The sequence below is a fragment of the Anomaloglossus baeobatrachus genome, unplaced genomic scaffold (genome assembly GCF_048569485.1).
Source record: "Anomaloglossus baeobatrachus isolate aAnoBae1 unplaced genomic scaffold, aAnoBae1.hap1 Scaffold_413, whole genome shotgun sequence".
In the NCBI taxonomy this organism is placed as follows: Eukaryota; Metazoa; Chordata; class Amphibia; order Anura; family Aromobatidae; genus Anomaloglossus; species Anomaloglossus baeobatrachus.
The window spans coordinates 41,164-61,925 of record NW_027443465.1 but is presented as its reverse complement, the minus strand read 5'-3'; the positions used below and the strand labels follow the sequence as shown (position 1 = coordinate 61,925).

The 20,762-nt window shown below is 46.5% G+C and overlaps 12 non-coding genes across 12 annotated transcripts; all 12 read right to left on the bottom strand.

Moving 5' to 3' along the window:
• Positions 1 to 130: 130 nt before the first annotated feature.
• Positions 131 to 314, bottom strand: LOC142277841 (U2 spliceosomal RNA). The gene has a single exon (XR_012740942.1). It is a non-coding gene; the product is annotated as a U2 spliceosomal RNA (small nuclear RNA).
• Positions 315 to 6,700: 6,386 nt separating this feature from the next.
• Positions 6,701 to 6,891, bottom strand: LOC142277872 (U2 spliceosomal RNA). Its single transcript, XR_012740963.1, has one exon. It is a non-coding gene; the product is annotated as a U2 spliceosomal RNA (small nuclear RNA).
• Positions 6,892 to 8,008: 1,117 nt separating this feature from the next.
• Positions 8,009 to 8,199, bottom strand: LOC142277871 (U2 spliceosomal RNA). Its single transcript, XR_012740962.1, has one exon. It is a non-coding gene; the product is annotated as a U2 spliceosomal RNA (small nuclear RNA).
• A 1,117-nt stretch (positions 8,200 to 9,316) lies between these two features.
• LOC142277870 (U2 spliceosomal RNA) lies at positions 9,317 to 9,507 on the bottom strand. The gene has a single exon (XR_012740961.1). It is a non-coding gene; the product is annotated as a U2 spliceosomal RNA (small nuclear RNA).
• Positions 9,508 to 10,624: 1,117 nt separating this feature from the next.
• On the bottom strand, positions 10,625 to 10,815 carry LOC142277869 (U2 spliceosomal RNA). The gene has a single exon (XR_012740960.1). It is a non-coding gene; the product is annotated as a U2 spliceosomal RNA (small nuclear RNA).
• A 1,117-nt stretch (positions 10,816 to 11,932) lies between these two features.
• LOC142277868 (U2 spliceosomal RNA) lies at positions 11,933 to 12,123 on the bottom strand. Its single transcript, XR_012740959.1, has one exon. It is a non-coding gene; the product is annotated as a U2 spliceosomal RNA (small nuclear RNA).
• Positions 12,124 to 13,240: 1,117 nt separating this feature from the next.
• LOC142277845 (U2 spliceosomal RNA) lies at positions 13,241 to 13,436 on the bottom strand. Its single transcript, XR_012740946.1, has one exon. It is a non-coding gene; the product is annotated as a U2 spliceosomal RNA (small nuclear RNA).
• Positions 13,437 to 14,729: 1,293 nt separating this feature from the next.
• On the bottom strand, positions 14,730 to 14,920 carry LOC142277867 (U2 spliceosomal RNA). The gene has a single exon (XR_012740958.1). It is a non-coding gene; the product is annotated as a U2 spliceosomal RNA (small nuclear RNA).
• Positions 14,921 to 16,037: 1,117 nt separating this feature from the next.
• On the bottom strand, positions 16,038 to 16,228 carry LOC142277866 (U2 spliceosomal RNA). Its single transcript, XR_012740957.1, has one exon. It is a non-coding gene; the product is annotated as a U2 spliceosomal RNA (small nuclear RNA).
• Positions 16,229 to 17,345: 1,117 nt separating this feature from the next.
• Positions 17,346 to 17,536, bottom strand: LOC142277864 (U2 spliceosomal RNA). The gene has a single exon (XR_012740955.1). It is a non-coding gene; the product is annotated as a U2 spliceosomal RNA (small nuclear RNA).
• Positions 17,537 to 18,653: 1,117 nt separating this feature from the next.
• LOC142277863 (U2 spliceosomal RNA) lies at positions 18,654 to 18,844 on the bottom strand. The gene has a single exon (XR_012740954.1). It is a non-coding gene; the product is annotated as a U2 spliceosomal RNA (small nuclear RNA).
• Positions 18,845 to 19,961: 1,117 nt separating this feature from the next.
• Positions 19,962 to 20,154, bottom strand: LOC142277822 (U2 spliceosomal RNA). The gene has a single exon (XR_012740925.1). It is a non-coding gene; the product is annotated as a U2 spliceosomal RNA (small nuclear RNA).
• Positions 20,155 to 20,762: the final 608 nt, after the last annotated feature.

The following is a 20,762-nucleotide window of genomic DNA, read 5'->3' as shown; positions in this document are numbered from 1 at the left end:
TGGTGATGAGTTTGCTATTTGGATGAATAAAGCAAGTAAAAAGTGTGTTAGATAAAAATTCATTTCAATTCGCTAATCGGGCTAATATGAATCAGGTGAATCGAGTTCTGCTTTTGGAAACTGGGTTAAGAAGGGGTGCACCGTTCCTGGAGGTACTGCAATACCAGGTCAATGCGTGGAGTGGACAGAGCAAGCTCTTTTTCCATCTCCCTGTTCTAAAAATCCATTTAATATATGGTCCCCAGATAGGGGACGTATCAGATATTAAACTGATAAGAACAGATCACGTTTCAAACAAGCTTTATTGAACAAATAGATAAGAAAACATCACAAAAACCATAAACTCTTTTCTCATAGTAAACACATCAGAAATCCATTAAAAGACAATTCATAAGAAACAGTACATTAAAAGGACATGTAAAAACAAGGAATAAAACCAATCATAAAAACATGTATGAATTCCACATTTGGAGACACCATAGTTTCTTGGCTTCCTCCGCACCTAATATCTTACAATCTCTTAAGTAATAGGTGTACATGTCACACAACGCGATTCCTATGCAATCTTTTACAGAAATAAAATCATGGTTAAAAAGCAGGATGTTTCTACATTTCCATAAAGCGTGTTTAAAGCAATTCATCATCAACCAGGCCACTTGCGCTTGGGCCATGGTTGGACATTTAATAAAACCATATAAAATCACATCACAATTAAAATCCTCTATCCCACTGACCCACTTCAGGAGGGTGCCAACAGCCTGCCACAGCTCTTGCGCGTATGGGCAGTGCCAGAACAGGTGGAACACAGTCTCTTCCCTCACACATCTGTCTCTCGGGCATCTTGCACTGGCCACCAAGCCTCTGTGGTGCTGGAACGCTCTGGTGGGGAGGCATTGGTGAGCGATTGACCAGGCAAGATCCTTTTGCACATTGCTCAGGGCTGGACACGAGACATTGTTCCACACCAACTGGCACCTAGAGGAAGAGAAGTTGGAGACATCCTCCAATACCTCATGACCCTTACAGGCTGCCGTTAACTTTTTCTGGTTAGACAACACCTCCCGGTCTACGTGGGTCAGGTCATATTCAGTGATAATGGTGTTCAGAATCTCATAATGCTTTGGGGGACGTAATAAAACAGGACGGTTAACCAACAAATCCACCTGCAATCTCTTAAAAACATAGCCCGTACTATACCTTAAAAAACAAGTAAAAGCCCCAGCATTATTCAAACTTTTGTAACAAAACACAAAAAATTTTATTAATAAAAACAACTTTAGGTCAGGGAGTCCCTTGCCACCATTCCTTTTACTCTTACATACAGTTATTCTCCTTAATTTTTCCATTTTGGAGTTCCACAGAAAATAAAAGATGGGTTTCATTAGTCTTTTAAAGTATAGGGAATTTGGAGGAAACACCATCGCTGCGTACAAAATGATGGGGAGCAGGATCATTTTTATGATTAGAATCTTCCCCTCCATAGTGAGTTTTCTTATCTGCCATAATGATATTTTTTGACTCAATCTTGTGAGAACCAGGTCCCAGTTCTTACACCCATCATTTTGCTCATCAAAGTGGATCCCCAAAATTTTAATCCCATCATTTTGGACCGGTATCTTTGGTGGCTCGGGCTCCCATTGACCTACAATAAAACAATCACATTTTTCTTTATTTAATTTAAAACCGGATCCAGCACTAAAAATCTCCGTATCCAGCACTGCTCTGTTTATGGCAGCAGAGCTGGTACAATATACAGACACATCATCCATGTATGCTAACGCTTTTACCTGGGCGCCCCCACCTCCGGGAACAGGGATCCCCCTAACCACCTTGTCCTCACGTAAACGGCACAAGAGTGGTTCTATAGCACAAACAAACAGTAAGGGGGACATGGGGCAACCCTGTTTTACCCCGGATCGGAGGGCGACCTCTTTTGTTAAAAAACCATTTATTAAAATCTGCGCGTACGTGTCATTGTATAAAAGCTTAATTTTATCAATAAAACCAACAGGAAACCCCATCTTTTTTAAAACACTAAAAAGATAAAAGTGTGATACCCTGTCAAAAGCTTTTTTAAAATCAAGGGATAAAATGGCTATAGGCTGCTTGCGATCTTTCTGGTACCAGATCAGGTCCCGTATAAGGTTAAGATGCTCCCAGATGGACCGTCCGGGGATACCGCAGACCTGATCTGGATGAATCACACTTTTAATAACACTTTTAATACGGCTACTTAAAATTTTAGCCAATATCTTATAATCAGTATTTAAAAGAGAGATAGGCCTCCAGTTTTCTAAGTTTGCCTTATCTCCTTTTTTAAAGATCAGGGTAATCACACATTTCTTCCAAGAATAGGGTATAAAATTGTCTTTAAAAACCTCATTAAAAACTCCCATAAGATCATCTTTAATAACATCCCAGAAAACATGATAAAACTCTATGGGGAGACCGTCTGACCCTGGAGTTTTACCTTTTTGAAAATCTTTTAGGGCTCCCTCCACCTCCCCCATGTTTATTCCCTCAGACAGGAGGTCCTGGTCCTCGGTGGATAAAAAGAGGGATAAAAAATTCAAATTATCATTAAAACAAGACTGATCAATGTGTTTGAGGTTAAAAAGGTTGCTAAAAAAGTTAAAAGCCTCCTCTAGCATTCCCTTTGATGATGTCTGACCTCCCAACTCTCGTATAAAATTCTTCCTCTCCCCCACTTTTTTAAAAAAATATCTAGAGCATGTCTCATCTTCTTCCAAATGTTTTACCCGAGAATTAAATATTATCTCTTTTCCTTTTTGGTCAAGAAAGTTCTGGATCTCAATTTTTAATTTGGCAATGTCCTCCTCCGCCCCAGGGACTCCCCACCCTTTTAACTTATGGAGAGTCTCCAATCTAACATTGAGATCCCTGAAACACCTTCTCTTTTCCCGGGCCCGCCTCCTACCCACAGTGACAAAGAAATTCCGTATGCGACATTTGACTCCATCCCACCAATTAGACATGGATTGCTCTGGACATTTCTTACTCCTCCATATTTTATATTTAGCAATAAATGCAGCCCGGGTTTCCTCATCCTGTAATAATAATGTATTTAGTTTCCAGGAGCGTTTGCCCACTTTCTCCTCATCTGCATATTCTAAATCTGCATATATGAGGGCGTGGTCTGAAAAAATATTTGTCATGAGTCCGGCTGATTTAGGGGTAAAAGAATCTGAGGAGGGAAGAATAAAATCAATACGGGAAGATACAGTACCATTACTCCATGTGTACCCCGGGTCAGACGGGTGAATTTTTTTCCAGGCATCCTGCAACTTAAAATCAGATAAAATATGCTTGACTTGACATGAGGTTTTGTCTGGTTTTCTGGTATTGTCACCACCTCCTCTCCCCTCTCCCAACATCACACAGTTAAAATCCCCTCCCACCACCACAGGGGATGGACCTGTTAAAAACAACTGCATGTCATTAAAAAGGGAGGAGCGTTCATTTTTTTCAGGGGGAGCATAAATATTAATAAAACGACAAGTAAAACCATTAAAAACTGCATGTGTTAACAAAGCACGGCCTGGAGAAATTTCTGTGACAGATAAAATCTTAACATCTTTGTTTTTAAATAAAATCCCCACTCCAGCAGCCTTATTCATGTTAGACCCCGACCAGACAGAGGGCCCTAAGGTCCAGTCTTTTTTAATGTCAGAGTATGTAAGGTCATGGCCAATGGCGCATTCCTGTAAGAAAAAAATGTCAAAGTTCAAGGTCATTAGCCATGCAAACAGGGCCACTCTTCTGATCGGGCTTTTTAAGCTCCTCACATTCAGTGAGGCTATTTTGATGTCCGCCATTAAATGTTTATGTTAAGACCAGAACTTTCAGAGTCCGAGAGATGGGAACAATCAAATATAGATGGAACAGTGTTCATACTACCGGTATCATCGGAGTCAGAGTCCACACATTCTGGGTCCACATTTGACCCTATCGGGCTGTTGGCTGGAATGGACACATGAGGACCCATCCGCCTCTTTTTCATTTCCTGGTCCCTCTCATTTCGGCCTCTTTTTGCGCAGGTGCTCAGGTCCATCTGGTCCCCCTGCCCAAGGGGTACTATGTCCAAAGTGTCCTGGTCATCCGGAGGTGGTCCCTGCACATCAGGGTGGACATCTGGCTGGACGTCTTGGATAACATCACAGGGAGCATCTGGCTTGTCCTCATGGTGGTCAACAGAGTGGTCATCAGGGGGGACATCCGTCTGGACACCTGGTTGGTCTGCAAGAACGCTGTCATCCCTCTCCGACACGGTCCCGGACTGGGCCTCCATCGTGGATTCAGGAACTACCGACCAGCCTGGCTGACTCGGCCTTCCCCCAGAACCGCTCCGGGGGGATCCCAACTCCCCGCCAGGTGTAACCTGGCAGCCTGCAGGAGTGGGTGATGACTCAGCATTACAGGGGGGAGCTGAGTCAGTAGCGCTTACCACAACCGGGTCGGGTCTCCTTCGTCCAATAAGCACATCTGCAAAGCTGGCGACTAGGGACCCCGTCTTGGCCATACCCGCATGGGAAGGCACTCCTGCGGAACTTGCCGCAGGTGTCTGGGGACCCCCGGACCGCCTAGGCCGTAACGGACAGCTGTTAAATAGATGGGTACACAGACCGCATCCGCTGCAGATCTTATCACTTGTGCAATCTTTAGAGGTATGACCCCATTGACCACAGTTATGGCACTCACTAACTTTTTCGTTCTTGCACTCATGCTGCAAGTGACCAAGACCGCCACACTTCCGACATCTGCGAGGTTGCCCATTGTAGAATAGGTATCCAATGTTTTTTCCCAGCACTACCGTGGAGGGGGGGTGTACATGGCCCTCTGAACTCTCTGGGTCCGGGTTAAATCGCACCAAAAACCGGCGTTTGCCATTCCAAATCTCGTTAATGGTGTGCACATTCCCCACAAAGCGAACAGAGGTGCAGAAACGCCTAAGGTACAACTCAATGTCGTGCTCACTGACATACGGGTTGTACATGTACACCACCACAGGGGTCTCGCCTTCACTATACAGGTAAGTGAAAACCACCCCCTCCAATAGCTGGTCATGGATCGCACCCTTCACTCGCCCTTGGAAAGTGCTACAGGCAGTCTTGGTCCTCAACGTCAGGATGTACGTGCACTGCCCCCTCTCCTGCAGACAGTACACATCCTCTTTCCTTACGCCCAAGAGGTCTCGCAACAGACGGTTGTAGAACGCCTCTCCATTTCCACAACCAAAGTGGTCTTTCGGAACCTCGATTTTCACCGAGTTTTGAAGCTGGCCGGAGCCAGAAGTAAATTGCTGAATGCACGGCATTGTACCAGCAATAACTTGACAAAAAGCCTACCGTTTCTCACGGGCTCGGCCTTTCGCCGGGGGATCACCGCTCGTTGCCCGAGGACTAATCCGGCTCCCTAATAGCAGCAGGGGGGTGAAGTCCCACCGTGAGGTGAGACGATCCCCCCAGGCCAAGGAGCCGGGTACCTCGAGCACCTTCCAGCCAAAACCAAGCACAAAACCGTGAAGCTCTGCACCTGATCTCAGCCAAAAGGCCGAGAAGCGATAACCAGAATTGGTTTGGGCCTCGAGTGGCACCCTGGCCTATGCCGGACACATCTTAGGGAGAGAGAGCGAGAGGGAGACAAACCCACGCCTACACAAGACATTTTGTCACCCAAGCCAACCCTTGAAAAGGCTGCTTTGCAGAGCAAAAACAAGAAGAATGGTGCGTTTTGCAGCCGCCGCCCACTGCAATGAATCTGAATAACTCCTCCTTTAGGGCGCAAGCAACTCCCCTCCCCCTTGCAGTCTTTCCAATTCACGATACAAAAAGACGGACAGGACAGGTTGCCTGACTTTCCGTCACTGCCACCCTTTGCCATCCTTACCCGTAGAAAGCCCTTTCATCATCCCCAAACCCTAATCTTTTCCCTTTCCTTCCCAGCCCCCAAACCCTGCCCTCTGTACCTTTCTCACCACCCGCTTCCCTTCTCCTGTCATCCCCCTACCACCCGGGAAAAAAAGAGATTGCCCCCTCCTTCCACTAGCCCACCCTCCCACCCAAAGAACAACTTCTTCTGCGCAGCTTGTTTTCTAGGCAGCAGCGCTATTGTGATGTCATCGGGGGGCATTGTGACAAGCCGCCAGTGTTCCGTCTCTTCATGTTGTGCACTGTTCAAACCGAAAATACATCAACAGGCAGGCTACAGAAAAGCTTACTAACAAAGGTTAGAGAGGGGCTTTCTCAGAGGGCTTTTTACAGTTTGTCTATTCCCAATTAGCCGGTTTAGTATACTTAATGAAAGTACTAATTCTTTCATAGGCCGCCCATTCTTAGTATTTGACGTTCAGGTAACAACAGGTAACTTTATTTGGAGTGGAAGCAGAGAGATAACACCAGATGCCAATTGTAGATCCTCTCACACCTGTGGTCACTGCAGCATCTGACTCCACTTTGTCCAAAAGGGATCTATTCCATTCAATTACACATGATCTAGATTAGACTGACAACAAGATACTGCACGGGACATAGCAGAGTTGGTGAAGTTGAGTGGTGATGAGTTTGCTATTTGGATGAATAAAGCAAGTAAAAAGTGTGTTAGATAAAAATTCATTTCAATTCGCTAATCGGGCTAATATGAATCAGGTGAATCGAGTTCTGCTTTTGGAAACTGGGTTAAGAAGGGGTGCACCGTTCCTGGAGGTACTGCAATACCAGGTCAATGCGTGGAGTGGACAGAGCAAGCTCTTTTTCCATCTCCCTGTTCTAAAAATCCATTTAATATATGGTCCCCAGATAGGGGACGTATCAGATATTAAACTGATAAGAACAGATACTACACTTGATCTTAGCCAAAAGGCCGAGAAGCGATAACCAGAATTGGTTTGGGCCTCGAGTGGCACCCTGGCCTATGCCGGACACATCTTAGGGAGAGAGAGCGAGAGGGAGACAAACCCACGCCTACACAAGACATTTTGTCACCCAAGCCAACCCTTGAAAAGGCTGCTTTGCAGAGCAAAAACAAGAAGAATGGTGCGTTTTGCAGCCGCCGCCCACTGCAATGAATCTGAATAACTCCTCCTTTAGGGCGCAAGCAACTCCCCTCCCCCTTGCAGTCTTTCCAATTCACGATACAAAAAGACGGACAGGACAGGTTGCCTGACTTTCCGTCACTGCCACCCTTTGCCATCCTTACCCGTAGAAAGCCCTTTCATCATCCCCAAACCCTAATCTTTTCCCTTTCCTTCCCAGCCCCCAAACCCTGCCCTCTGTACCTTTCTCACCACCCGCTTCCCTTCTCCTGTCATCCCCCTACCACCCGGGAAAAAAAGAGATTGCCCCCTCCTTCCACTAGCCCACCCTCCCACCCAAAGAACAACTTCTTCTGCGCAGCTTGTTTGCTAGGCAGCAGCGCTATTGTGATGTCATCGGGGGGCATTGTGACAAGCCGCCAGTGTTCCGTCTCTTCATGTTGTGCACTGTTCAAACCGAAAATACATCAACAGGCAGGCTACAGAAAAGCTTACTAACAAAGGTTAGAGAGGGGCTTTCTCAGAGGGCTTTTTACAGTTTGTCTATTCCCAATTAGCCGGTTTAGTATACTTAATGAAAGTACTAATTCTTTCATAGGCCGCCCATTCTTAGTATTTGACGTTCAGGTAACAACAGGTAACTTTATTTGGAGTGGAAGCAGAGAGATAACACCAGATGCCAATTGTAGATCCTCTCACACCTGTGGTCACTGCAGCATCTGACTCCACTTTGTCCAAAAGGGATCTATTCCATTCAATTACACATGATCTAGATTAGACTGACAACAAGATACTGCACGGGACATAGCAGAGTTGGTGAAGTTGAGTGGTGATGAGTTTGCTATTTGGATGAATAAAGCAAGTAAAAAGTGTGTTAGATAAAAATTCATTTCAATTCGCTAATCGGGCTAATATGAATCAGGTGAATCGAGTTCTGCTTTTGGAAACTGGGTTAAGAAGGGGTGCACCGTTCCTGGAGGTACTGCAATACCAGGTCAATGCGTGGAGTGGACAGAGCAAGCTCTTTTTCCATCTCCCTGTTCTAAAAATCCATTTAATATATGGTCCCCAGATAGGGGACGTATCAGATATTAAACTGATAAGAACAGATACTACACTTGATCTTAGCCAAAAGGCCGAGAAGCGATAACCAGAATTGGTTTGGGCCTCGAGTGGCACCCTGGCCTATGCCGGACACATCTTAGGGAGAGAGAGCGAGAGGGAGACAAACCCACGCCTACACAAGACATTTTGTCACCCAAGCCAACCCTTGAAAAGGCTGCTTTGCAGAGCAAAAACAAGAAGAATGGTGCGTTTTGCAGCCGCCGCCCACTGCAATGAATCTGAATAACTCCTCCTTTAGGGCGCAAGCAACTCCCCTCCCCCTTGCAGTCTTTCCAATTCACGATACAAAAAGACGGACAGGACAGGTTGCCTGACTTTCCGTCACTGCCACCCTTTGCCATCCTTACCCGTAGAAAGCCCTTTCATCATCCCCAAACCCTAATCTTTTCCCTTTCCTTCCCAGCCCCCAAACCCTGCCCTCTGTACCTTTCTCACCACCCGCTTCCCTTCTCCTGTCATCCCCCTACCACCCGGGAAAAAAAGAGATTGCCCCCTCCTTCCACTAGCCCACCCTCCCACCCAAAGAACAACTTCTTCTGCGCAGCTTGTTTTCTAGGCAGCAGCGCTATTGTGATGTCATCGGGGGGCATTGTGACAAGCCGCCAGTGTTCCGTCTCTTCATGTTGTGCACTGTTCAAACCGAAAATACATCAACAGGCAGGCTACAGAAAAGCTTACTAACAAAGGTTAGAGAGGGGCTTTCTCAGAGGGCTTTTTACAGTTTGTCTATTCCCAATTAGCCGGTTTAGTATACTTAATGAAAGTACTAATTCTTTCATAGGCCGCCCATTCTTAGTATTTGACGTTCAGGTAACAACAGGTAACTTTATTTGGAGTGGAAGCAGAGAGATAACACCAGATGCCAATTGTAGATCCTCTCACACCTGTGGTCACTGCAGCATCTGACTCCACTTTGTCCAAAAGGGATCTATTCCATTCAATTACACATGATCTAGATTAGACTGACAACAAGATACTGCACGGGACATAGCAGAGTTGGTGAAGTTGAGTGGTGATGAGTTTGCTATTTGGATGAATAAAGCAAGTAAAAAGTGTGTTAGATAAAAATTCATTTCAATTCGCTAATCGGGCTAATATGAATCAGGTGAATCGAGTTCTGCTTTTGGAAACTGGGTTAAGAAGGGGTGCACCGTTCCTGGAGGTACTGCAATACCAGGTCAATGCGTGGAGTGGACAGAGCAAGCTCTTTTTCCATCTCCCTGTTCTAAAAATCCATTTAATATATGGTCCCCAGATAGGGGACGTATCAGATATTAAACTGATAAGAACAGATACTACACTTGATCTTAGCCAAAAGGCCGAGAAGCGATAACCAGAATTGGTTTGGGCCTCGAGTGGCACCCTGGCCTATGCCGGACACATCTTAGGGAGAGAGAGCGAGAGGGAGACAAACCCACGCCTACACAAGACATTTTGTCACCCAAGCCAACCCTTGAAAAGGCTGCTTTGCAGAGCAAAAACAAGAAGAATGGTGCGTTTTGCAGCCGCCGCCCACTGCAATGAATCTGAATAACTCCTCCTTTAGGGCGCAAGCAACTCCCCTCCCCCTTGCAGTCTTTCCAATTCACGATACAAAAAGACGGACAGGACAGGTTGCCTGACTTTCCGTCACTGCCACCCTTTGCCATCCTTACCCGTAGAAAGCCCTTTCATCATCCCCAAACCCTAATCTTTTCCCTTTCCTTCCCAGCCCCCAAACCCTGCCCTCTGTACCTTTCTCACCACCCGCTTCCCTTCTCCTGTCATCCCCCTACCACCCGGGAAAAAAAGAGATTGCCCCCTCCTTCCACTAGCCCACCCTCCCACCCAAAGAACAACTTCTTCTGCGCAGCTTGTTTTCTAGGCAGCAGCGCTATTGTGATGTCATCGGGGGGCATTGTGACAAGCCGCCAGTGTTCCGTCTCTTCATGTTGTGCACTGTTCAAACCGAAAATACATCAACAGGCAGGCTACAGAAAAGCTTACTAACAAAGGTTAGAGAGGGGCTTTCTCAGAGGGCTTTTTACAGTTTGTCTATTCCCAATTAGCCGGTTTAGTATACTTAATGAAAGTACTAATTCTTTCATAGGCCGCCCATTCTTAGTATTTGACGTTCAGGTAACAACAGGTAACTTTATTTGGAGTGGAAGCAGAGAGATAACACCAGATGCCAATTGTAGATCCTCTCACACCTGTGGTCACTGCAGCATCTGACTCCACTTTGTCCAAAAGGGATCTATTCCATTCAATTACACATGATCTAGATTAGACTGACAACAAGATACTGCACGGGACATAGCAGAGTTGGTGAAGTTGAGTGGTGATGAGTTTGCTATTTGGATGAATAAAGCAAGTAAAAAGTGTGTTAGATAAAAATTCATTTCAATTCGCTAATCGGGCTAATATGAATCAGGTGAATCGAGTTCTGCTTTTGGAAACTGGGTTAAGAAGGGGTGCACCGTTCCTGGAGGTACTGCAATACCAGGTCAATGCGTGGAGTGGACAGAGCAAGCTCTTTTTCCATCTCCCTGTTCTAAAAATCCATTTAATATATGGTCCCCAGATAGGGGACGTATCAGATATTAAACTGATAAGAACAGATACTACACTTGATCTTAGCCAAAAGGCCGAGAAGCGATAACCAGAATTGGTTTGGGCCTCGAGTGGCACCCTGGCCTATGCCGGACACATCTTAGGGAGAGAGAGCGAGAGGGAGACAAACCCACGCCTACACAAGACATTTTGTCACCCAAGCCAACCCTTGAAAAGGCTGCTTTGCAGAGCAAAAACAAGAAGAATGGTGCGTTTTGCAGCCGCCGCCCACTGCAATGAATCTGAATAACTCCTCCTTTAGGGCGCAAGCAACTCCCCTCCCCCTTGCAGTCTTTCCAATTCACGATACAAAAAGACGGACAGGACAGGTTGCCTGACTTTCCGTCACTGCCACCCTTTGCCATCCTTACCCGTAGAAAGCCCTTTCATCATCCCCAAACCCTAATCTTTTCCCTTTCCTTCCCAGCCCCCAAACCCTGCCCTCTGTACCTTTCTCACCACCCGCTTCCCTTCTCCTGTCATCCCCCTACCACCCGGGAAAAAAAGAGATTGCCCCCTCCTTCCACTAGCCCACCCTCCCACCCAAAGAACAACTTCTTCTGCGCAGCTTGTTTTCTAGGCAGCAGCGCTATTGTGATGTCATCGGGGGGCATTGTGACAAGCCGCCAGTGTTCCGTCTCTTCATGTTGTGCACTGTTCAAACCGAAAATACATCAACAGGCAGGCTACAGAAAAGCTTACTAACAAAGGTTAGAGAGGGGCTTTCTCAGAGGGCTTTTTACAGTTTGTCTATTCCCAATTAGCCGGTTTAGTATACTTAATGAAAGTACTAATTCTTTCATAGGCCGCCCATTCTTAGTATTTGACGTTCAGGTAACAACAGGTAACTTTATTTGGAGTGGAAGCAGAGAGATAACACCAGATGCCAATTGTAGATCCTCTCACACCTGTGGTCACTGCAGCATCTGACTCCACTTTGTCCAAAAGGGATCTATTCCATTCAATTACACATGATCTAGATTAGACTGACAACAAGATACTGCACGGGACATAGCAGAGTTGGTGAAGTTGAGTGGTGATGAGTTTGCTATTTGGATGAATAAAGCAAGTAAAAAGTGTGTTAGATAAAAATTCATTTCAATTCGCTAATCGGGCTAATATGAATCAGGTGAATCGAGTTCTGCTTTTGGAAACTGGGTTAAGAAGGGGTGCACCGTTCCTGGAGGTACTGCAATACCAGGTCAATGCGTGGAGTGGACAGAGCAAGCTCTTTTTCCATCTCCCTGTTCTAAAAATCCATTTAATATATGGTCCCCAGATAGGGGACGTATCAGATATTAAACTGATAAGAACAGATACTACACTTGATCTTAGCCAAAAGGCCGAGAAGCGATAACCAGAATTGGTTTGGGCCTCGAGTGGCACCCTGGCCTATGCCGGACACATCTTAGGGAGAGAGAGCGAGAGGGAGACAAACCCACGCCTACACAAGACATTTTGTCACCCAAGCCAACCCTTGAAAAGGCTGCTTTGCAGAGCAAAAACAAGAAGAATGGTGCGTTTTGCAGCCGCCGCCCACTGCAATGAATCTGAATAACTCCTCCTTTAGGGCGCAAGCAACTCCCCTCCCCCTTGCAGTCTTTCCAATTCACGATACAAAAAGACGGACAGGACAGGTTGCCTGACTTTCCGTCACTGCCACCCTTTGCCATCCTTACCCGTAGAAAGCCCTTTCATCATCCCCAAACCCTAATCTTTTCCCTTTCCTTCCCAGCCCCCAAACCCTGCCCTCTGTACCTTTCTCACCACCCGCTTCCCTTCTCCTGTCATCCCCCTACCACCCGGGAAAAAAAGAGATTGCCCCCTCCTTCCACTAGCCCACCCTCCCACCCAAAGAACAACTTCTTCTGCGCAGCTTGTTTTCTAGGCAGCAGCGCTATTGTGATGTCATCGGGGGGCATTGTGACAAGCCGCCAGTGTTCCGTCTCTTCATGTTGTGCACTGTTCAAACCGAAAATACATCAACAGGCAGGCTACAGAAAAGCTTACTAACAAAGGTTAGAGAGGGGCTTTCTCAGAGGGCTTTTTACAGTTTGTCTATTCCCAATTAGCCGGTTTAGTATACTTAATGAAAGTACTAATTCTTTCATAGGCCGCCCATTCTTAGTATTTGACGTTCAGGTAACAACAGGTAACTTTATTTGGAGTGGAAGCAGAGAGATAACACCAGATGCCAATTGTAGATCCTCTCACACCTGTGGTCACTGCAGCATCTGACTCCACTTTGTCCAAAAGGGATCTATTCCATTCAATTACACATGATCTAGATTAGACTGACAACAAGATACTGCACGGGACATAGCAGAGTTGGTGAAGTTGAGTGGTGATGAGTTTGCTATTTGGATGAATAAAGCAAGTAAAAAGTGTGTTAGATAAAAATTCATTTCAATTCGCTAATCGGGCTAATATGAATCAGGTGAATCGAGTTCTGCTTTTGGAAACTGGGTTAAGAAGGGGTGCACCGTTCCTGGAGGTACTGCAATACCAGGTCAATGCGTGGAGTGGACAGAGCAAGCTCTTTTTCCATCTCCCTGTTCTAAAAATCCATTTAATATATGGTCCCCAGATAGGGGACGTATCAGATATTAAACTGATAAGAACAGATTTTTTTTTTTTTTTTTTTTTGAAGGATGAGTTTGAAAATAATAAAGTGACCGCCTCTCGTTGCCCAGGTAACTGTCCGTCACAAGAGGGCTATGACATCCTACGATGCACACTCCCCCAAGGCCAGCAGTTGTGCAATACCCTGGCACCTTTCAGCACCAACCAAGGTAGTACCCTCCCTAACTACACTTGATCTTAGCCAAAAGGCCGAGAAGCGATAACCAGAATTGGTTTGGGCCTCGAGTGGCACCCTGGCCTATGCCGGACACATCTTAGGGAGAGAGAGCGAGAGGGAGACAAACCCACGCCTACACAAGACATTTTGTCACCCAAGCCAACCCTTGAAAAGGCTGCTTTGCAGAGCAAAAACAAGAAGAATGGTGCGTTTTGCAGCCGCCGCCCACTGCAATGAATCTGAATAACTCCTCCTTTAGGGCGCAAGCAACTCCCCTCCCCCTTGCAGTCTTTCCAATTCACGATACAAAAAGACGGACAGGACAGGTTGCCTGACTTTCCGTCACTGCCACCCTTTGCCATCCTTACCCGTAGAAAGCCCTTTCATCATCCCCAAACCCTAATCTTTTCCCTTTCCTTCCCAGCCCCCAAACCCTGCCCTCTGTACCTTTCTCACCACCCGCTTCCCTTCTCCTGTCATCCCCCTACCACCCGGGAAAAAAAGAGATTGCCCCCTCCTTCCACTAGCCCACCCTCCCACCCAAAGAACAACTTCTTCTGCGCAGCTTGTTTTCTAGGCAGCAGCGCTATTGTGATGTCATCGGGGGGCATTGTGACAAGCCGCCAGTGTTCCGTCTCTTCATGTTGTGCACTGTTCAAACCGAAAATACATCAACAGGCAGGCTACAGAAAAGCTTACTAACAAAGGTTAGAGAGGGGCTTTCTCAGAGGGCTTTTTACAGTTTGTCTATTCCCAATTAGCCGGTTTAGTATACTTAATGAAAGTACTAATTCTTTCATAGGCCGCCCATTCTTAGTATTTGACGTTCAGGTAACAACAGGTAACTTTATTTGGAGTGGAAGCAGAGAGATAACACCAGATGCCAATTGTAGATCCTCTCACACCTGTGGTCACTGCAGCATCTGACTCCACTTTGTCCAAAAGGGATCTATTCCATTCAATTACACATGATCTAGATTAGACTGACAACAAGATACTGCACGGGACATAGCAGAGTTGGTGAAGTTGAGTGGTGATGAGTTTGCTATTTGGATGAATAAAGCAAGTAAAAAGTGTGTTAGATAAAAATTCATTTCAATTCGCTAATCGGGCTAATATGAATCAGGTGAATCGAGTTCTGCTTTTGGAAACTGGGTTAAGAAGGGGTGCACCGTTCCTGGAGGTACTGCAATACCAGGTCAATGCGTGGAGTGGACAGAGCAAGCTCTTTTTCCATCTCCCTGTTCTAAAAATCCATTTAATATATGGTCCCCAGATAGGGGACGTATCAGATATTAAACTGATAAGAACAGATACTACACTTGATCTTAGCCAAAAGGCCGAGAAGCGATAACCAGAATTGGTTTGGGCCTCGAGTGGCACCCTGGCCTATGCCGGACACATCTTAGGGAGAGAGAGCGAGAGGGAGACAAACCCACGCCTACACAAGACATTTTGTCACCCAAGCCAACCCTTGAAAAGGCTGCTTTGCAGAGCAAAAACAAGAAGAATGGTGCGTTTTGCAGCCGCCGCCCACTGCAATGAATCTGAATAACTCCTCCTTTAGGGCGCAAGCAACTCCCCTCCCCCTTGCAGTCTTTCCAATTCACGATACAAAAAGACGGACAGGACAGGTTGCCTGACTTTCCGTCACTGCCACCCTTTGCCATCCTTACCCGTAGAAAGCCCTTTCATCATCCCCAAACCCTAATCTTTTCCCTTTCCTTCCCAGCCCCCAAACCCTGCCCTCTGTACCTTTCTCACCACCCGCTTCCCTTCTCCTGTCATCCCCCTACCACCCGGGAAAAAAAGAGATTGCCCCCTCCTTCCACTAGCCCACCCTCCCACCCAAAGAACAACTTCTTCTGCGCAGCTTGTTTTCTAGGCAGCAGCGCTATTGTGATGTCATCGGGGGGCATTGTGACAAGCCGCCAGTGTTCCGTCTCTTCATGTTGTGCACTGTTCAAACCGAAAATACATCAACAGGCAGGCTACAGAAAAGCTTACTAACAAAGGTTAGAGAGGGGCTTTCTCAGAGGGCTTTTTACAGTTTGTCTATTCCCAATTAGCCGGTTTAGTATACTTAATGAAAGTACTAATTCTTTCATAGGCCGCCCATTCTTAGTATTTGACGTTCAGGTAACAACAGGTAACTTTATTTGGAGTGGAAGCAGAGAGATAACACCAGATGCCAATTGTAGATCCTCTCACACCTGTGGTCACTGCAGCATCTGACTCCACTTTGTCCAAAAGGGATCTATTCCATTCAATTACACATGATCTAGATTAGACTGACAACAAGATACTGCACGGGACATAGCAGAGTTGGTGAAGTTGAGTGGTGATGAGTTTGCTATTTGGATGAATAAAGCAAGTAAAAAGTGTGTTAGATAAAAATTCATTTCAATTCGCTAATCGGGCTAATATGAATCAGGTGAATCGAGTTCTGCTTTTGGAAACTGGGTTAAGAAGGGGTGCACCGTTCCTGGAGGTACTGCAATACCAGGTCAATGCGTGGAGTGGACAGAGCAAGCTCTTTTTCCATCTCCCTGTTCTAAAAATCCATTTAATATATGGTCCCCAGATAGGGGACGTATCAGATATTAAACTGATAAGAACAGATACTACACTTGATCTTAGCCAAAAGGCCGAGAAGCGATAACCAGAATTGGTTTGGGCCTCGAGTGGCACCCTGGCCTATGCCGGACACATCTTAGGGAGAGAGAGCGAGAGGGAGACAAACCCACGCCTACACAAGACATTTTGTCACCCAAGCCAACCCTTGAAAAGGCTGCTTTGCAGAGCAAAAACAAGAAGAATGGTGCGTTTTGCAGCCGCCGCCCACTGCAATGAATCTGAATAACTCCTCCTTTAGGGCGCAAGCAACTCCCCTCCCCCTTGCAGTCTTTCCAATTCACGATACAAAAAGACGGACAGGACAGGTTGCCTGACTTTCCGTCACTGCCACCCTTTGCCATCCTTACCCGTAGAAAGCCCTTTCATCATCCCCAAACCCTAATCTTTTCCCTTTCCTTCCCAGCCCCCAAACCCTGCCCTCTGTACCTTTCTCACCACCCGCTTCCCTTCTCCTGTCATCCCCCTACCACCCGGGAAAAAAAGAGATTGCCCCCTCCTTCCACTAGCCCACCCTCCCACCCAAAGAACAACTTCTTCTGCGCAGCTTGTTTTCTAGGCAGCAGCGCTATTGTGATGTCATCGGGGGGCATTGTGACAAGCCGCCAGTGTTCCGTCTCTTCATGTTGTGCACTGTTCAAACCGAAAATACATCAACAGGCAGGCTACAGAAAAGCTTACTAACAAAGGTTAGAGAGGGGCTTTCTCAGAGGGCTTTTTACAGTTTGTCTATTCCCAATTAGCCGGTTTAGTATACTTAATGAAAGTACTAATTCTTTCATAGGCCGCCCATTCTTAGTATTTGACGTTCAGGTAACAACAGGTAACTTTATTTGGAGTGGAAGCAGAGAGATAACACCAGATGCCAATTGTAGATCCTCTCACACCTGTGGTCACTGCAGCATCTGACTCCACTTTGTCCAAAAGGGATCTATTCCATTCAATTACACATGATCTAGATTAGACTGACAACAAGATACTGCACGGGACATAGCAGAGTTGGTGAAGTTGAGTGGTGATGAGTTTGCTATTTGGATGAATAAAGCAAGTAAAAAGTGTGTTAGATAAAAATTCATTTCAATTCGCTAATCGGGCTAATATGAATCAGGTGAATCGAGTTCTGCTTTTGGAAACTGGGTTAAGAAGGGGTGCACCGTTCCTGGAGGTACTGCAATACCAGGTCAATGCGTGGAGTGGACAGAGCAAGCTCTTTTTCCATCTCCCTGTTCTAAAAATCCATTTAATATATGGTCCCCAGATAGGGGACGTATCAGATATTAAACTGATAAGAACAGATACTACACTTGATCTTAGCCAAAAGGCCGAGAAGCGATAACCAGAATTGGTTTGGGCCTCGAGTGGCACCCTGGCCTATGCCGGACACATCTTAGGGAGAGAGAGCGAGAGGGAGACAAACCCACGCCTACACAAGACATTTTGTCACCCAAGCCAACCCTTGAAAAGGCTGCTTTGCAGAGCAAAAACAAGAAGAATGGTGCGTTTTGCAGCCGCCGCCCACTGCAATGAATCTGAATAACTCCTCCTTTAGGGCGCAAGCAACTCCCCTCCCCCTTGCAGTCTTTCCAATTCACGATACAAAAAGACGGACAGGACAGGTTGCCTGACTTTCCGTCACTGCCACCCTTTGCCATCCTTACCCGTAGAAAGCCCTTTCATCATCCCCAAACCCTAATCTTTTCCCTTTCCTTCCCAGCCCCCAAACCCTGCCCTCTGTACCTTTCTCACCACCCGCTTCCCTTCTCCTGTCATCCCCCTACCACCCGGGAAAAAAAGAGATTGCCCCCTCCTTCCACTAGCCCACCCTCCCACCCAAAGAACAACTTCTTCTGCGCAGCTTGTTTTCTAGGCAGCAGCGCTATTGTGATGTCATCGGGGGGCATTGTGACAAGCCGCCAGTGTTCCGTCTCTTCATGTTGTGCACTGTTCAAACCGAAAATACATCAACAGGCAGGCTACAGAAAAGCTTACTAACAAAGGTTAGAGAGGGGCTTTCTCAGAGGGCTTTTTACAGTTTGTCTATTCCCAATTAGCCGGTTTAGTATACTTAATGAAAGTACTAATTCTTTCATAGGCCGCCCATTCTTAGTATTTGACGTTCAGGTAACAACAGGTAACTTTATTTGGAGTGGAAGCAGAGAGATAACACCAGATGCCAATTGTAGATCCTCTCACACCTGTGGTCACTGCAGCATCTGACTCCACTTTGTCCAAAAGGGATCTATTCCATTCAATTACACATGATCTAGATTAGACTGACAACAAGATACTGCACGGGACATAGCAGAGTTGGTGAAGTTGAGTGGTGATGAGTTTGCTATTTGGATGAATAAAGCAAGTAAAAAGTGTGTTAGATAAAAATTCATTTCAATTCGCTAATCGGGCTAATATGAATCAGGTGAATCGAGTTCTGCTTTTGGAAACTGGGTTAAGAAGGGGTGCACCGTTCCTGGAGGTACTGCAATACCAGGTCAATGCGTGGAGTGGACAGAGCAAGCTCTTTTTCCATCTCCCTGTTCTAAAAATCCATTTAATATATGGTCCCCAGATAGGGGACGTATCAGATATTAAACTGATAAGAACAGATACTACACTTGATCTTAGCCAAAAGGCCGAGAAGCGATAACCAGAATTGGTTTGGGCCTCGAGTGGCACCCTGGCCTATGCCGGACACATCTTAGGGAGAGAGAGCGAGAGGGAGACAAACCCACGCCTACACAAGACATTTTGTCACCCAAGCCAACCCTTGAAAAGGCTGCTTTGCAGAGCAAAAACAAGAAGAATGGTGCGTTTTGCAGCCGCCGCCCACTGCAATGAATCTGAATAACTCCTCCTTTAGGGCGCAAGCAACTCCCCTCCCCCTTGCAGTCTTTCCAATTCACGATACAAAAAGACGGACAGGACAGGTTGCCTGACTTTCCGTCACTGCCACCCTTTGCCATCCTTACCCGTAGAAAGCCCTTTCATCATCCCCAAACCCTAATCTTTTCCCTTTCCTTCCCAGCCCCCAAACCCTGCCCTCTGTACCTTTCTCACCACCCGCTTCCCTTCTCCTGTCATCCCCCTACCACCCGGGAAAAAAAGAGATTGCCCCCTCCTTCCACTAGCCCACCCTCCCACCCAAAGAACAACTTCTTCTGCGCAGCTTGTTTTCTAGGCAGCAGCGCTATTGTGATGTCATCGGGGGGCATTGTGACAAGCCGCCAGTGTTCCGTCTCTTCATGTTGTGCACTGTTCAAACCGAAAATACATCAACAGGCAGGCTACAGAAAAGCTTACTAACAAAGGTTAGAGAGGGGCTTTCTCAGAGGGCTTTTTACAGTTTGTCTATTCCCAATTAGCCGGTTTAGTATACTTAATGAAAGTACTAATTCTTTCATAGGCCGCCCATTCTTAGTATTTGACGTTCAGGTAACAACAGGTAACTTTATTTGGAGTGGAAGCAGAGAGATAACACCAGATGCCAATTGTAGATCCTCTCACACCTGTGGTCACTGCAGCATCTGACTCCACTTTGTCCAAAAGGGATCTATTCCATTCAATTACACATGATCTAGATTAGACTGACAACAAGATACTGCACGGGACATAGCAGAGTTGGTGAAGTTGAGTGGTGATGAGTTTGCTATTTGGATGAATAAAGCAAGTAAAAAGTGTGTTAGATAAAAATTCATTTCAATTCGCTAATCGGGCTAATATGAATCAGGTGAATCGAGTTCTGCTTTTGGAAACTGGGTTAAGAAGGGGTGCACCGTTCCTGGAGGTACTGCAATACCAGGTCAATGCGTGGAGTGGACAGAGCAAGCTCTTTTTCCATCTCCCTGTTCTAAAAATCCATTTAATATATGGTCCCCAGATAGGGGACGTATCAGATATTAAACTGATAAGAACAGATTTTTGATTTAATGAAGCTTTCCAAAGCAGCGCAAAAAATGCATGACCGAAGTCACACCAAAAACAGTGCAAAGGCTAGGATTCGTGTGGACCCCTCCGTGAGGAGAGGGTCCCCAAAAATCAACCCCGTCCCTCCGAGCCAGAAGGCCACAGCAAGGGTCAGGGATCTTCGGTGCTCCCCCAAGCCGAAGCCTGGTTGAGCCTTGTCGTTGCTCCCAGCGTCCACCCAGGCATCTTACCCAAGTGGAGTAGAGAGCTACTAGTTGTTGGTTTCGCAGCCGAAACTGCCCGGACCGTCAACCGGTGTTGGTTTCTCAGCCCAAGGCTAACCGGACCTCCAACCGGGTGTTGGTTTCTCAGCCGAAGCTGACCCGGACCTCCAACCGGGTGTTGGTTTCTCAGCCGAAGCTGACCCAGACCTCCAACCGGGTGTTGGTTTCTCAGCCGAAGCTGACCCGGACCTCCAACCGGGTGTTGGTTTCTCAGCCCAAAGCTGAACGGACCTCCGACCATGATTATAAAAATTTCCCTTCCTAGCCAGAAGGCCGGGATAGAGCAATATGCTCAGAAAGTATGAAAGGGCAAGGTACGGTGTGCTACAGAGCCCAAGGCTCGCCGGGGTCCCAAGCCAGCAAGCTCAGACTCACT